Source organism: Arachis hypogaea, chromosome 20, assembly GCF_003086295.3.
Source record: "Arachis hypogaea cultivar Tifrunner chromosome 20, arahy.Tifrunner.gnm2.J5K5, whole genome shotgun sequence".
Lineage (NCBI taxonomy): Eukaryota > Viridiplantae > Streptophyta > Magnoliopsida > Fabales > Fabaceae > Arachis > Arachis hypogaea.
Genome location: NC_092055.1, coordinates 35,904,778 through 35,920,886, shown reverse-complemented (window position 1 = coordinate 35,920,886; position 16,109 = coordinate 35,904,778).

Here is a 16,109-nt window from a genome sequence, read left to right as displayed (position 1 = left end):
GTTTACTCACCACGTGCCTTCGGAACTTCACCTCACTCTTCTAGAATTTACATTTAGACAGTTTCGCATAGAGTTTCTTTTCCTTCAGTATCCATAACACGGTCCTCAAGTGTTCCGCATGCTCCTCTTCAGTCTTGGAATAAATCAGTATGTCGTCAATAAAGACAACAACGAATTTATCCAGAAACAGACGGAAGACTCTATTCATATAGTCCATAAACACTGTAGGAGCATTTGTCAATCTAAAAGACATTACAGTGTACTCGTAATGACCATAACGAGTCCTAAAAGCGGTCTTAGGGATGTCCTCACCCCTCACCCTTATCTGGTGATAACCGGATCGCAAATTGATCTTGGAGAAAACCCCAGCTCCTTGTAACTGATCCATGAGATTGTCAATCCTTGGCAATGGGTACTTATTCTTTATTGTGACCTTGTTTAGCTGTCTGTAATCCACACAGAGTTGCATACTCCCGTCTTTTTTCTTTACTAGTAACACTAGCGCACCCCACGGAGAAACACTTGGTCGGGTAAGCTCTTACCCAACAGATACTCTAACTGAGACTTTAGCTCGGCCATTTCCAGTGGTGACATCCTACAAGGAGCACTCGAGACTGGTCCAGCCACAGGCACCAACTCGATAGCAAACTCAACCTCTCGGTTAGGTGGGAATTCATCAATATCATCGGGAAACACCTCTGAAAACTCACACACAACTGGAATTTATTCCAATCTTTGATCATCACCCGAAACACCCGCGGTTAACAACAGAATACCCTGACATTTGGCCCCAGAATAATTCACCATCATAGAATTCAAGTAATAACTATTCAACACAACTGGCCCTTCTGTATCTTCCGGCATAAAGTACACCGATTTTGTAGAACAGTCAAGCAGAATATGATTCTTAGATAACCAGTCCAAACCCAAGATAAGATCAAAACCGGTCATCGGTAAACAGATTAAATCATGAACAAAATCACGTTGCTGGACCCTAAATGAAACTTGCAGGCATCCTAGCCTAGTTATCATGGCTTCATGGGTGGCATTATACACCTTTAGGTCATAACCTAAGACTACAATCTTCAATCCTAACTCACTAGCCTTTTCAAATGCAATGAATGAATGTGTTACTCCCGAATCAAATAAAGCATTTAAAACTTGACCAGCCATTTCACAGTTACCTCGGATAAGTGTATTGGATCCCTCGGTACCAATAGCCGAGGTGGTGAACACCCGACCAGACTGCTGTGCTTTCCCTACACCTTGCTTTTGCTTCTCCGGACAGTTTGCGGCTTTATGCCCCGCCTTACCACAAGAATAGCACAAGCCCCATCCGGCCTTGCACGGGGCTCCCGGATGGTGACTCCCGCACCTAGCACAAGCTTGCTCATTCTGAGGCTGCTTCCCAAACCTTTTCCCTTGGGAGTTGTTGTTGTTGGGCCTCTTGAAAGAGCCTCCTCGCTTGAAAGGCGGACCTCTATAAGCAAAGCTCTTCCCTCAATTCTGTGGGAATGGTCCCCTATGACTTCCTCTCTCCGCAGCCGCCTTCTTCACACACTCCTCAGCAATCCTGCTCTTGTTCACCAACTCTGAGAAAGTTCTGATCTCCATTGGCCCCACTGAACTAAAGATATCGCTCTAGAGTCCTCCTTCATACTTAATGCACTTCCATTCCTCAAAGTCTCCGGGAGCTCCCTGACACATACGGGAAAACCTGAATAGCTCCTCAAACTTGTCTGTATACTCAGATACGGACATAGCACTCTGTTTTAGCTGTAGTAGCTCGAGTTCCTTGGCCATCCTGGCAGAATTTGGAAAGTACTTTTTATAGAACTCCTCCTTGAAGGCATCCCAGATGATAGGGTCATCACCCTGCTGCAGGAGACATCAGACTCCTTGCCACCAATGCGATGCTTCCCTAGTGAGCAAATAGGTAGCAAACTCAACACACTACCCTTCAGGTACCATCTACGCTTGCAATGCTCGCTCCATAGCCTGAAACCAGGTATCGGCTTCAGTCGGGCTAGTGGTTCCCTTGAAATTAGGTGGGTTAACCTTCAAGAAGGTTGCCAGTGTCATTGGGTCCTGAGCTCCACTTCTGCCATTGCCATGGTTGTTCATGTATTGTCCAAGGGTCGCAGCAGTGGCCTTCATAGCAGCAGCCATATTCTTTAACGCCGCCATAAAATCTACCGGGTTATTTGGGTTAGCTCCCGGTCCCAGAGTACTAGTACGACCTCTCCCGCGACCTTGACCACGTCCACGAGGCGCCATCTGGTTCTTATACACACCAAACAATCGATATTAAGTTGATCAATCTCAATATCGGAAGTCTAGTACTTCAAAGTCCCAAATGCATGCTCATGAACGTTTATGCCAGTTATATCAATTAGATATCCTAATAGCACATAAACACAGACACAGAGAATGCACAGAAGCATAGTCATTCCGTCCCTCAAGCTCTACAAGAACGAACTGTACTGATACCATAATGTAACACCCTACCACACAGAGCCTTATGCTTAAGTCATAAGACAGAGGTGGCAAGGTATTACAACCTCTAAAAATAAAATTTAGTACATATAGTATTGTGAAGAATGTTTATAACTAGGAGCCTTTGAAGAAAAAGGGATAAAACAAAATTGTAACTCGAAAGGCACAACACTCCGATCGATAATGTCACGAAACACATAAGGGTAAACCAACGCGAAAATGTATATAAAGAGTGCCAAAAATACAAATATCCAAAACTCAAGATCCAGTTGCGAAGAAAACCGGCCCGAGCATAGAAGTATATATATATATATATATATATATATATATATATATATATATAAAGTAAGAAACCCAAAGAAAACCCAAAGGGCAATATATATATATATATATATTATTTAGTGGAGATAAAAGTATCTAAGTGAAAACATAAAACCAAAGTAAAGTCCCAAGAAACAAGGATCTTCGCTAATCCAGAAGTCTCCAACATGCCTCAGCGAGGAGCCTCACGTCCTACATCTGAAAACCACAAAATCCGCATGGTGAGAACCGGAGGTTCTCAGTATGGTAATAATGCCCACATATCTAACATGTAATGTCCTGGGAAAGCCGAAGGCAATCCTAGAACTTCCACCAGATAAATCAAAGCTTATAAATAGACTAAACTATAAATGGCAACTGACTAAAGATCTTCAGTCTAACTAATACTTCCCTTTCTAATTCCTGCAGACCACCCAACCGCCAGCAGTAATATAATATAACAAACACAATTATATTAGACAAGAATATATACAGATAGGAAGTAGTTATGACATTTAGACAATTAGCAGGTAATATGCAGTCAATTAGGCAATTCTAAACAATTCACATAGTATGCATATGATGAATGCATGTCCTAATGGCTGATAAGTCTCATCTATTAGTTATAAAGCCAACCCGACAAGTCCTGGTAGCTAACCATTGGACTGTCCCTCTGTCATGCATCCCCAACTCGAGTTATACTCAATCATAAATCATAATTCATATCCAACACCCTCACTGGTATATATTCATGGGGGCGAGCTCATCCGAAACTTTTACAGTGTCCGACCACACTTACGATATAGGGTCAGCAGAGTATCGAGTCTCCACCTGGAGCACATGGTGGCTAGCCACTGCTTTCTTCCAGGGAAACTCGTATCTCAGATAGTGGAAGTGCAACAATCACATTTCATTCAATACGAATATATGCAATCATACTCAGCTATAATTCACAATGGCTCAGCCATAATCTGGAAATATCTCAGCTATCCGGCTCATAATACAATCCATAACCAACCAATTTATTAATAATCACAGCCATTCGGCTCATGGCATATAAAGCACTTCCACCACCATCCTCCGTATCTCGTACATTCATCTTTGATCATCATTGATCGTTAATTCTCCCATCGCTAGGCTTATCATAATGGTTTAAGACATAAGGGGTGAGATAAGAGGTTTAGAAGTATGAAATTTGGCTTTGAAAACTCAAAAATTAACTTTAGGATGAAAACAGGGTTGCGCGTGCACGCGCACGCGTGGAAGGCAGCAAGATACAGTGATGCGTACGTGTCCCCCACGCACACGCGTGGAAGGCAGCAAGATACAGTGACGCCTGTGCGTCAGCCACGCGTACGCATGGGTGCGTTTTGTGCCCCAGGCACAAAACCGGCACAACTCTTGGGAATTTTGGCTGGGCAACTATGTTAGCTCATCGATGCGTACGCGTCGGCCAGGCGCACGCGTGGATGGCGAATATTTGAAAACGATGCATGCGCATCGGCCACGCCTACGCGTGGGTGTGCGTTCTGCCAAAAATTTTATTAAGTTAAAAAGCTGCATAATTCACAGTTTTAAACCCCAATCTTCCGACGGGCATAACTTCTCCGTTTCAAATCATTTTTCACCCGTTCTTCGAACGGCATAAACATTTCGGATCCAATTTCATTTCTAAACAAGTTTGGCATAAATTGGGAATCCAGAGTCCAAGTTATGATCCATCAAAGTATGCCCAAAAACCACATTTTCATACAAAATCACAAAGTGCCATTTTCAAAACAACCAATTCCACCCCTTTTTTAAAATCAACCAAAACATACCAAAAATTAACCTCAAGCCTCCTGAACTCATACATTGACATTTCTATCAAATCATAACCCACCAATCCATCATTTTAACCAATCTCAACCAAGTAACTCAACTTCAAACACAATATCATAATATACATATTTTTTTATCCCAATTCCCAACAATACCATTTCCAATTAACTATCAATACACACAATCAATATCACCCTCACCATTAATATGGCTTCACCCACAACTCAACCTCAATTAATCATTTAGAATATATCAAAACATGCATATATCTCATGCATCACCCCATCAAAACATCAATATTCATTAATCACATACACAACCAAATAATTTATCTCAACCATTCCAACAACATCAAACATTCAAATCCTATCTTAGGGCCTCTAGCCTAAGTTTTTACACCACATTACATTTTAGATACAGGAAACCGAGACCATACCTTAGCCGCTTTTCTGCTTAACCCGGAACACTTCCAAATCACCTTCCCACAAGCTCTCAAAGCTTCAACACCTCCAAGAACAGATTTTTAGCACACCAAAGCCCTTTTTCAAGCTTTCCAAAATCTCAATCAAGCTCCAACACACACATAAACACTTCCTAACCACAATTATCACATCCAAACACAACAACTCAATACCCAAATATCATAAACCCACAAATTCCACTAGAGTTGAGAGTCTTACCACACCCAAAGATCAAAGAGACAAGGTTACTCTTCTCTTTCAAGTTAGTTGGATCCTATAACATCAAAGAGCGTAAAATCTCAACACTTTTCCCATTAAATTAGAATTTAAGGGCTGAGAAACTAGACTAAAATAGTGGCTTTCCTCAATAATAAAGTAGTGGGTCTTGTAGAGCTCGTCGCGGTGAACACGTGGCCACAAACAGTGTGGTAATCGGAGCTCCAGATCAAAAGTTATGGTAGTTTGAAGATCAAATGAGAGTTGGAACTTTGGAAGAGTGTTATTCCCCTTTCCCTTTCCTTTTTTCAGCGTGTTCTTGTGTCTAGTGAGGAGAGAGAGTGATGAAATGAGGGTTTTAGGTTTAGTTTGGTTGGGACAAGGGCCTAATATGGGTCCGATTGGCCCAATTTGGCCCGTTCGGTCCAATCTTGGGCCGATCTCTATAAAATTGGTATTAAAATTCTCGTCTCAATCTCTTCTATCATATTAAGCCATAAAAAAAATCACATTTTTGGCTTTCTAGAATAAATTCTCATTTATGGACTAATTAGTCATTAATTAACTGGGTTTTACACTTATTCTTTGGATTTAGACCATCATCACAAGCTTCAAATAGGAAAACTCAAGGATCCTAAGTTATGCGCCACTCAAGGAATCTCAAGGCAAACTCCAAAGCCCTCACGCCAAACGCCAGGCATTCCATAGCACTTCAAGTTAGGCGCCACCAATTGCATCCAAGGTGTGCTCTCACATGTATTTAATTTATATTTAATTTATTTTTAAAAAGATATTAATTAGATTTTTAAATTTAATTTCTAAATTAATTCGGTTAGATATAAAAGGAGAAAAAATTCAATCCTTCGGGCTTTTCTTCTCTTCTCCTATTTTGCACTTTACACTTTTCAGTTTTTACATCTTTTAGGATTCTCTGCACCATGAGCAACTAAACTTCCATTGTTAAGGTTAGGAGCTCTGTTTATTTGAATGTATTAATAACTATTGTTTTCTACTTCTGATTAATACATTGATTTACATTTAAGAATCTGTTTCGTTTTTCATCCTACGGATTAGAGTTATTGGAAAATAACTCTTTTTTAACTTGAATTCTTATTGAATCTTGGAAAAATTATCTCATCTGAATAATAGCTTGAAACTGAATTCTCATAACTCTCTAATTATCTGGATTTATGTGATACGTGACATATAATCATATCATCTTTGGATCTTTAGAGTTTTGTGTGGCTTATAAACTAGGGTTTGAACTTAAACCCTCTAATTAGATTAAGTGACCAAGGAATTGGTGGTTAATTGAGTTAGAGGAGAATTAAATTACCAAGGAATTAGAGTCTAATCATTTAAAGTTTGCTATGAATTGAATCTTTGTATGATCAAAGTGGTTAATGAGAATTGTTAATCCTGAAATTTGAACATCTCCAAAACCTTAACTATTTTCTCATATAATTCTCACAACCAATTTACTGTTTGTTTTCTCAATTTCTCTGATTATTGTTTAATGCAATTTGAACCCAAAACACTCCTTTGTTCTTGTCTGACTAAGTAAATCATTTAATTATTGTTGCTTGGTCCATCAATCCTCGTGGAATCAACCCTCACTCACCTGAGGTATTACTTGGTACGACTTTGCGCACTTGTCGGTTAGTTTGTGATTTTCTAAATCCACACCAGTGGGCTAATCACCAGTTCATAATTTTACCACTTTTAAACTCAATTATGTCAAAAGTATAGTCTAAACTTGCAACCAACTTACAATCAAAGTTTAGAAGGTTGTCACAAAATTAAATCAATAATCAGGAGTTAAATTCTGAGTCATTCTCTTTTGGACTTGTAATTGAATACACATAATTGGCTATAGAATTTGGGAGGTTGAATAGGAATGTGAAAAGGTAAGGTAACTAGAAATTAAAGAGAAACTAACAATTAAATAGCAATAAGAAAAAGGCAATAAGGAAGTAAACAACTATCTAGTAAGTATGCAATTAAAAGGGAAACAACTAAGAAGTAACTACACTAGGAAACAATGGAATTAAACTAAAAGAACTAAGAGAATAAAATCAATAACAAAGATAGTAATCAAATACTTAAAAGGCATTGGCTAGAGCTAAGAGTTTAGACTTCCTATCCTTATTATCAACCATAAATATGGTAATTATTAAGAATTATTTTCACTTCGTTATTCCCTGTGTAACAACCCGAATTTTTATGCCGACATAATGTTTTTCAAAAAATGTTATTTTCAACAATTAGTTTTATTTCGATGAGTTAATTCCGAATTTCAAAGTAAAATAAATGATAATATAATTTTATTATGTTATTAATTTATTTCACATGCTATAATTATAATAGAACTTAAATAATAATAATATTATTATTATTAAATCCGATATTTGCCGATATAAGTAATTATCAGTATTTCTTAATAAGTTAAGAGTTGCTAATGCTTTATTAAATATCTTTCATCCTTAACTAATGTCATTTATATTATTAATTCATATATATTTAATCCTCTATATATATATATATTATTACTTGTGTAATAATATATTCAATTTTTAAAATTATTCATTTAAAATATTTATAACTTGAACCGCTAACTCAATAACTCCAAAACTTGACACCTAGCCACTATATTACCATTAATTATTATCATTACCATTAGTTCCATTCACTTGGCCGAAGCCTCTAAGAGAACAAAGAAAAAGAAAATGAAAATGTGGTTTATATGCATATGTACATATATATAATCATGACACATGTTTCATTCATTTATTAACCATGACACCTAATAACACTTAACACCACAAATCCTCATATATCACCATCAGCTTTAATCATCTTCATTTTTCTTCCTTCTCCACTGTATGAACTTGAAAGAAAAGAAAGAGAGACCGAGAGTGTGCTTGAAAAGAATCGTGACCTCCCATAAACTTTTGACTTTGATTTCTTATGATTCATAATTCCAATAAAAAATCTATCCGATAAAAAGTGTTTGTATCTTCCTCCTCTATATGTTGGCGTCACTTTTATTCGGTAGAAGTTGATGGTAATGTAGCTCCTCTTCCTTTTGAGTTCAGCCAATTGGAGTTCTAAGAAGCACATACGATTTCTGACGTTTTCTTCTTCATCAGCTCGGTCAAAAAAATTTTTCAGAATTTTCATTGTTTTGATTTCGTATAGAGATAGAGTTTCGATAAATTTTCACTGATTAAATTTATATTTGATAAGTGAATTGATATTGTAATTGATTATTGATTGAATTTGCTTGAGATTATGTTGAATTTTTGTGAAACTTTGATAATTAGTGATTGATGATGGTTCGGCCGGGGAGGAGCAGCCCAAACTGTAATGCATTAATAAGATTTGGGTTGTCACAATATTAAAAATTAAGTAAAATTTGATGAGGTTTAAGTGGCTAAGTGATTATATAAAAGTTACAGTGAATCGGTAATCGTAAAACTCAAAAAACAGATTAAGATTTAAAATGTATATTTTAAAAAGAAAATAAAAAGAATTTCAGTTCTTTGTGAAGAGAAGAAACATCCATAAAGAATTATTTTTAGGGGATATAAATGTATTTTTATGAAAAGATTGAGTTTAATATTATAATTATATAAGTTTTCGGGTATTTTGGGTAATAAATAAAGTTCAAAGATAAAACGGGTATTTTATAAAAGTTTGGGATTATTTTTATAAATATGAAACAAAGAATGAAGTTTTAAATATAATTTTATAAAATATTAAGATCAAAAATAAAATATTAAGGAGATCGTAGTTTAGAAAGTAATTAATAAAAGTTTGAAAATAAGGTTTTATAAAATAAGTTTTAAGAGTATTATAAATATTATTTTAAATATTTGTTTAAAATTACTCATTTATATTAGAGTAAGTTATTATTATAATTATTACTTATCAAACATATTATCATATAAGAATATTATTATATGTATTATGAAGAATAAACCAAAATAAACTTAAAAATTTTAGAAAACATCAACTTAATTAAATAACCTTATGATTTTTTTTTCATAAGATATTTAGTGAAATATGAGGGAATAGTGCGAGATAGTTTAAACTATTGAGGATAAATAAGTAAAAGACTGAAGAAAGAGAGAAGATAAATCGACACGTGTGATTATGAAAAGTCACGAGAGGGTGAGAATAGTATCGTTATGGTGCCAAAGGATAAAAGTTAACAAGTCATGGGCTTTGTATATGAATGATTGTGCAGGAACGCCCGTAAATATGGAATTGCTTCCAAGAGAAAGGGTTACATGCTTCAACTGGAATCAGCACCTGCAAGTACTTACAGAGGTCATGTTCGACATACTTCAGCTGGAGAATCAGCGCCTGCAAGAAGTAGAAACTTGCAGAGGTTATGTCGCTAGAATGCCTTATCCGATTTGCGAGTTGGATTGCATCGGGTGCAGGTTGAAACCGACAAATGAGATCATTACCTGTGATAGGACTAGGCATGCATCATATTTATTTGTGCATTTGCATTTTACTTGATAATGTAAAATTGTTTGTGATTGTCTTCTTGTGTTTGCATATTCCTTAATGGTATTCTGAAATATTGTGACTGATTATTTCTCTGTAATTCTTGTATATTTGACTTGAATTAATTGAACTGTGATAATTCTGATTTAACTAACTACTCCTGACCCTACTAAGAACCCCCAGTTTTTATCCCTTCCTTCCCCATCAGATGTGATTGAGATTTCCTCTGACGACGACCGTTGATGCTTGGAAGCTGAGGATGTGGCTTTTGGGAGCTTTTGTGTTAGGCTAGCTTTTGTGTTTAGTCTCTCACTTTTGATTAGACTCACTGAGAGAGTAGGATGTATATAGATGACTAGGCAAGTTTTTGGGAGCCAACTTAGGAGCTTCTTATATGGACCAGGTCCCAGAGTGTTGATTATGTATATAGTAACAAGATGTGAAGGGTTATACGCTATATATATATATATATATATATATATATATATATATATATATATATAATATGTATGATGTATATTATCTCTATCTCTGATGGTTGTGTTATTTTATTATACTTATTTAATTATTTCAGTTTTTCTGAAAATTCGATCACTCGCTAATACGATTACAGGCTTAATATTAAATACTTAGTTAACTTTTAGGAAAGCAGGTTAGTGACGCTTGATTTTCAGTATGATCATGACGTACTAAAAATTGTGTTATTACACCCTAACATCGGAGAAAAGTCAAGTAGGCATAATTGATCTCAATCTACAAATTCTAATAAACTTACCAATCAAATTTGGTAAAAAATTAGTGTTAGTGGAAACCAAATCAACTAACAATCCTCATTTACCACTAAATATTGGACATTGATAACTCAAGGATCCCTAATCACTCAACCCCAAATCAAGAGTTCAAAAATCTACTCCATATCTAAGGTAAGTATTTCATCGAACACTTGGTGAGCAATAAGAGAAAATATCATAAAATTGTGAAAATTAATCAAAATTAAGTCCAATTACTAACAAATATCAATAAGAGCAACTCAATTAATACATATAAACCATAAAAATATCAATGTATTAATAGAAATTCAAAATTTAACAATGTTCATGAACTAAGAAAATAACAAAGTAACTCAAGTAATTCTAAAAAAGATTAAAGTGAGAGAATAAGAAAATTAAAGCAAACTATAATTAAACAATGTTAAAATTCAGAATTGATTGAAAATTTGACAAGAACCTAGAAAAAATCTAGAGAGAATTATGAACCAACTATCCAAAAACTATGTAGAATGATGCCCCCTTAGTGTGTGTTTATCCCCCTTGGATCTAGGCCTCTAATACTTCAAAATGGGGTTGAAGTGGGCCAAGAATTGACTCCAAAATTGCTGTCATATGCGTCTTCAAGTGAGACATGCACTGTTTGTCATATGTACGCACGCACTATGAGTACACACGAATTGAGGGGAATGCGTACGCATGATCTATGCATACACTTGATAGCCAAAATTCCAAATCTTCAATTCTTCATGATTTCTTCACTTTTGCATGCTTTTGCTCTATCTTCTAAGTCATTCTTGTCATATTAACCTGAGATCACTTAACAAATACATCACGGCATCGAATGGAATAAGAATGAATTAAAATTGACAATTTTAAAGGCCTAAAAAGCATGCTATTAACTCTTAAGCGCAATTTAAGAAGAAATCATAATAGCATGCATTTTTGGTGAATAAATGCAAGATAAGTTGATAAACTCCACATTTTCTATCCAAAAATTATCATGAAATAGGGTTTATCAATCTTCCCATACTTAGACACTAACATGTCCTCATGCTAAGTATCAAAAGACAAAAGGAATTGAGAAAATAGTAATACTTATGAAATGCAAACCATCTATATGAATGCAACTAATATACCTAACGTCAATATGCTTCTATCCACTTAGTTACAAATAAATCAATTTTCAAGAACATATATTAGCACATAAGACCAAAAGCAATGCGTAATAAATACAATCCCACTTATTTAAGTTCCAAAAAAAATGTAAACAAACTTGTAGGATGATAGTTCATGAAAGCTGAAAACATAGAGTTGAGTAATCGAACCCTCACTAGATGTTTTTACACTCTAGTCTTGATAAACCACTATTTCATGGTTTATCTTGTGCTCAATCGAGTAGTTTTTATCAATTCTTTACCCACTTATTCATACTATTCGCATGGTTTTACATTTGCCTTCCTAATTATGTGCTTTGATTGAAAACATGCTTCTTTGGCCTTAAGTTCCCTATGTTTAATCATCTCTTATTACTATTAGATGCCTTGATATGTGTGTTAAGTGATTTCAGAGATTACAAGGCAGGAATAGCTCAGAGGATGGAAAGGAAGCATGCAAAAGTGGAAGGAATACAAGAAGTTGGAGAAATTGTTAAGCTGTCCAACCTGACCTCTTCGCACTCAAACGGCTATAACTTTAGCTACAGAGGTCCAAATGACGCTGTTCCAGTTACGTTGGAAAGCTAACGTCTGAGGCTTCGATTTGATATATAATTTGTCATAGCTGCTCCGAAGCCAGATGACGCGAATGCGTGGATCACGCGGACGCGTGACCTGGCAAAAGTGCAATCCGCGCAAACGCGTGGACGACGCCTCCGCGTCACTATGCCGCGACCTGAACGTACCAGAATACGCTGGAGGCAATTTCTGGGCTATTTTTGACCCAGTTTTCGGCCCGAAAAACACAGATTAGAGGCTATAAAGTGGGAGAATGCATTCATTCATGAGAACAAGCTCATAATTCATAATTTTAGTTCTAGATGTAGTTTTTAGTGAGAGAGGCTCTCTCCTCTCTCTTAGGATTTAGTTTTAGGATTTAGGATTATTTCTTCTTCATCACAGGTTCAATGTTCCTCTTATTTATTTTCTACTTTTATTATATACTTTTAATTATTATTTATCTTTTCAATTTGGCTTATGCTACATTCATGTTATGATTTTCTTAACTAATATTATTTGAGGTATTTCAGATTTAAGATTGTTTTACTTTAGTTATATTGATGCTTTTAATTTAATTTAGATATTTTCTTCCTTTTGGCTTTGGTTAAGTAATTGGTAACGCTTGATCTGTCAAATAAAGTAGTGGTTGAAATTGGGAGTTGCTCCAATAACTCTAGTCTTTCCATAGGAATTGACTAGGACCTGAGGATCAAGCTAATTAATCCACTTGATTTACCTTCATAGTTAGAGGTTAACAAAGTGGGATTAAAATCCAATTCTCATCACAATTGATAAGGATAGGACTTCCAATTCTAATACCTTGCTAAGAGTTTATTTTATTATTTCTATTTTATTTTTCTTATCATTTAACATACTGGTTTCTTACTTTCAAAACCCCCAATTTACAAGACTCATAACCAATAATAAGAACATACTTCCCTGCAATTCCTTGAGAAGACGACCCGAGGTTAAAATACTTCGGTTATCAATTTATTTAGGGGTTTGTTACTTGTGACAACCAAAACTTTTGTAAGAAAGGTTGATTGCTTGGTTTACTAACTATACTTGCAACGAGAGTTTACTATAACTTCTAAACCATCAATCTTCAGTTCTTCAAAATGGCGCCGTTGCCGAGGAATTGCAAACGTGTGCCTTATTATTGGTTATTGTAAATATTTGTTTTTTACTTGTTTATTTGTTTTTATTTTTTTTTTATTTTTTACTTTTTCATAAATTAAGAGGTTATTGGTTTTTATTTAGTTATTAAAAATTTTTTCAAAAAAATTTGGTGTTCATCTTGATCTTCAAGTTGTTCTTCGTGTTCATCTTGACCTTCAAGTTGTTCTTAGTTGTTTTCTTCGTTTTGATCTAAAAATTTTAAGTTTGGTGTCATTTTATTGTTTTTCTCTTTCCTCATTAAATTCAAAAAAATTCAAAATTTCAAAATTTCAAATTTCAATTTTCAAAATTCAAATTTAAAAATTTAAAATTCAAATCTCAAATTTCAAATTTTAAAATTTCAATATTTAAATTCCAAAATTCAAAATCCAAATTTTAAATTTTAAATTAAAAAAAATTTTAAAAATCAAACCTTTTCAAAATTTAAATCTTTTTCAAATTTTCATCTTATATTGTTAACTTTTTCAAAATTCAATTTTCAAATTCAAAATTTAAATTTCAATAACCTTTTAATTTAAAATTGTTTTTATTTTCGTTTTTAATTTTTATTTGATACTATGAAATCTCACCCCTTTGGTTATGAGTCTGGTTACAATTATGTTGCAGGAAGAAGAAATTACAATGAGAATAGGCATCAAGATTGGAACAATCAAAGATGGGAGGAGCCACAAAGATTTCATCAACTGTCATGGCAACAACCACCTCCAATAGACTATCAACAACCACCACCATATGCCTATAAACCCTTTCCTCAACATGACTTTGGACCACAATACTCACAAGCCCCTTTACACCATTTACCTCCATATGACCCTAACCCACATCCACCATACCAACCACCTTATGAACCAAATGAACCATACATAGATCCACCCCAACCTCCATTAGATAACAATACACTCATCTCTAACATCATTGGTCTCACCTCTACACTCCAAAATCTTATATCCCGCATGAACCAACCCTATACCTCCAATATTCAACCCTCAAGCTCTAGTGCACTTCCTTTTCAATCATATAATGATCTTTTCATCCCATCACCACCCTCCATGGGAGAGCACCAACATCCATCAATCCAAGAGCAAGATGATCCCAATTATGCTATTGATACGGAACAGGAAAGAAGGAATCATCTTCGCGAATCCATACTTCATAAGGAGCTAGAGGAGGCCCTACGGGTAAAGGTAGGAGAGACCCTTGAAGATGAAAGAGTAGTTGAAAGTAGTTATCATGGAAAGAAAATCATCGAGGATGAGTACGATTTTATACTTAAATAACTGGACAAAGCAGCAATTATTAAAAAGGAAGAAGTGGTTGCAAACTTAAGAGATGTTGTACCTCCATTGGAAAGTCCAGTCATAGAACCTCCTTCCACGGTGTTTAATGTTGATGTTGAGGAGAGCGTACAACCTCCAAGGCAGATCATGGTTGAAGACTTTGTAGAGGTTGATCAAGAGATGGAGATTAAAGAAGAAGAAGCACAGCCTCCCATGCCCTTGGTGAGCAATGAAAAAGAGATTGAATTGGAAGAAAGCTACGAAGAGGAAGAGGTTGATATTGAAGAAACTTGCAAAGAGGTGGAAGTTGTCAAAGAAGAGCACAAGGGAGTGGAGCTTACAAATTCGTTAGAAATACCTCCCCCTAAGTTGCCATCATCCTTCACAACATTTAAGTGGGTAAAATTCATATCCCTTAGCTTTCTAATTCCACTTGAATATGGGCTACTGGAGATGGATGGTCAACTTAGAGCTCTTTGTGGCATTAAGAGTAAGAGGAAGATGGTTAGTGGTTGGAGTTGTCAAGCAAGGTTCAACATGATTGTATGCTCAAAGTTTAAATGCAAGGGTTGGTGTAAAGCTCAAATGAATGGGTCTAGGAAGTTGTTTGGCCGCTTTAGTGAGAATTCAGATTGCTTGCTACCTAGATGGAATCATAATGATCAACAAGAAGACGGGTGCAAAAGCAAGATTTGGGATCCCGGAATTCATTCTGGCAATCAACACTCTTGGGGCCTTGTCACTTGCTTTAACCTACTTGAAGGCTTTCTGCGCCTAGTTTGGGATCCTGGAGGCTGTTGGCATTCCAAACATTGGTGGAGATTTCTGAATGAATTCAAGCACAAGCCACCACAACAGGAAGCTCACCAAATGTCCAACTTAAGGACTTTAACTAAAAGTGCTAGGTGGGAGACAACCCACCATGGTATGATCGTTCCTTTTTCATTTTTTATTTAGTTTTATTTATTTTCGAGTTTTATTTTATTTTATTGTATTGAACCTGGAGTTTTGCATAACATTCATATTAGCATTGCATTCTGCATACTGCATTATTAAAAAAAAATTCGCACACGGCGCGACAGCGTCGCCGACGTGTCCGCGTCACCAGTGCGTTTGGAAGAAAAGGAAAGTGAACAGAGAGTCACGCGAAAGTGTGGCTGGAGGCGTGCCTTTGGCACAAATTAATCCACGAGACCGCGTGGATGATGCGTTCACGTCATTAGCGAAATAGCCTCCCCACGCGTCCGCTTCACCCACGCGAACGCGTGGCCCTGTAAAATCGACGTAAAGGGGTGCATGGCAGAGAGTTATGATGGAGCGGGGCTGGAATGGTGCTAGCAGCACAAGCCCCACCAT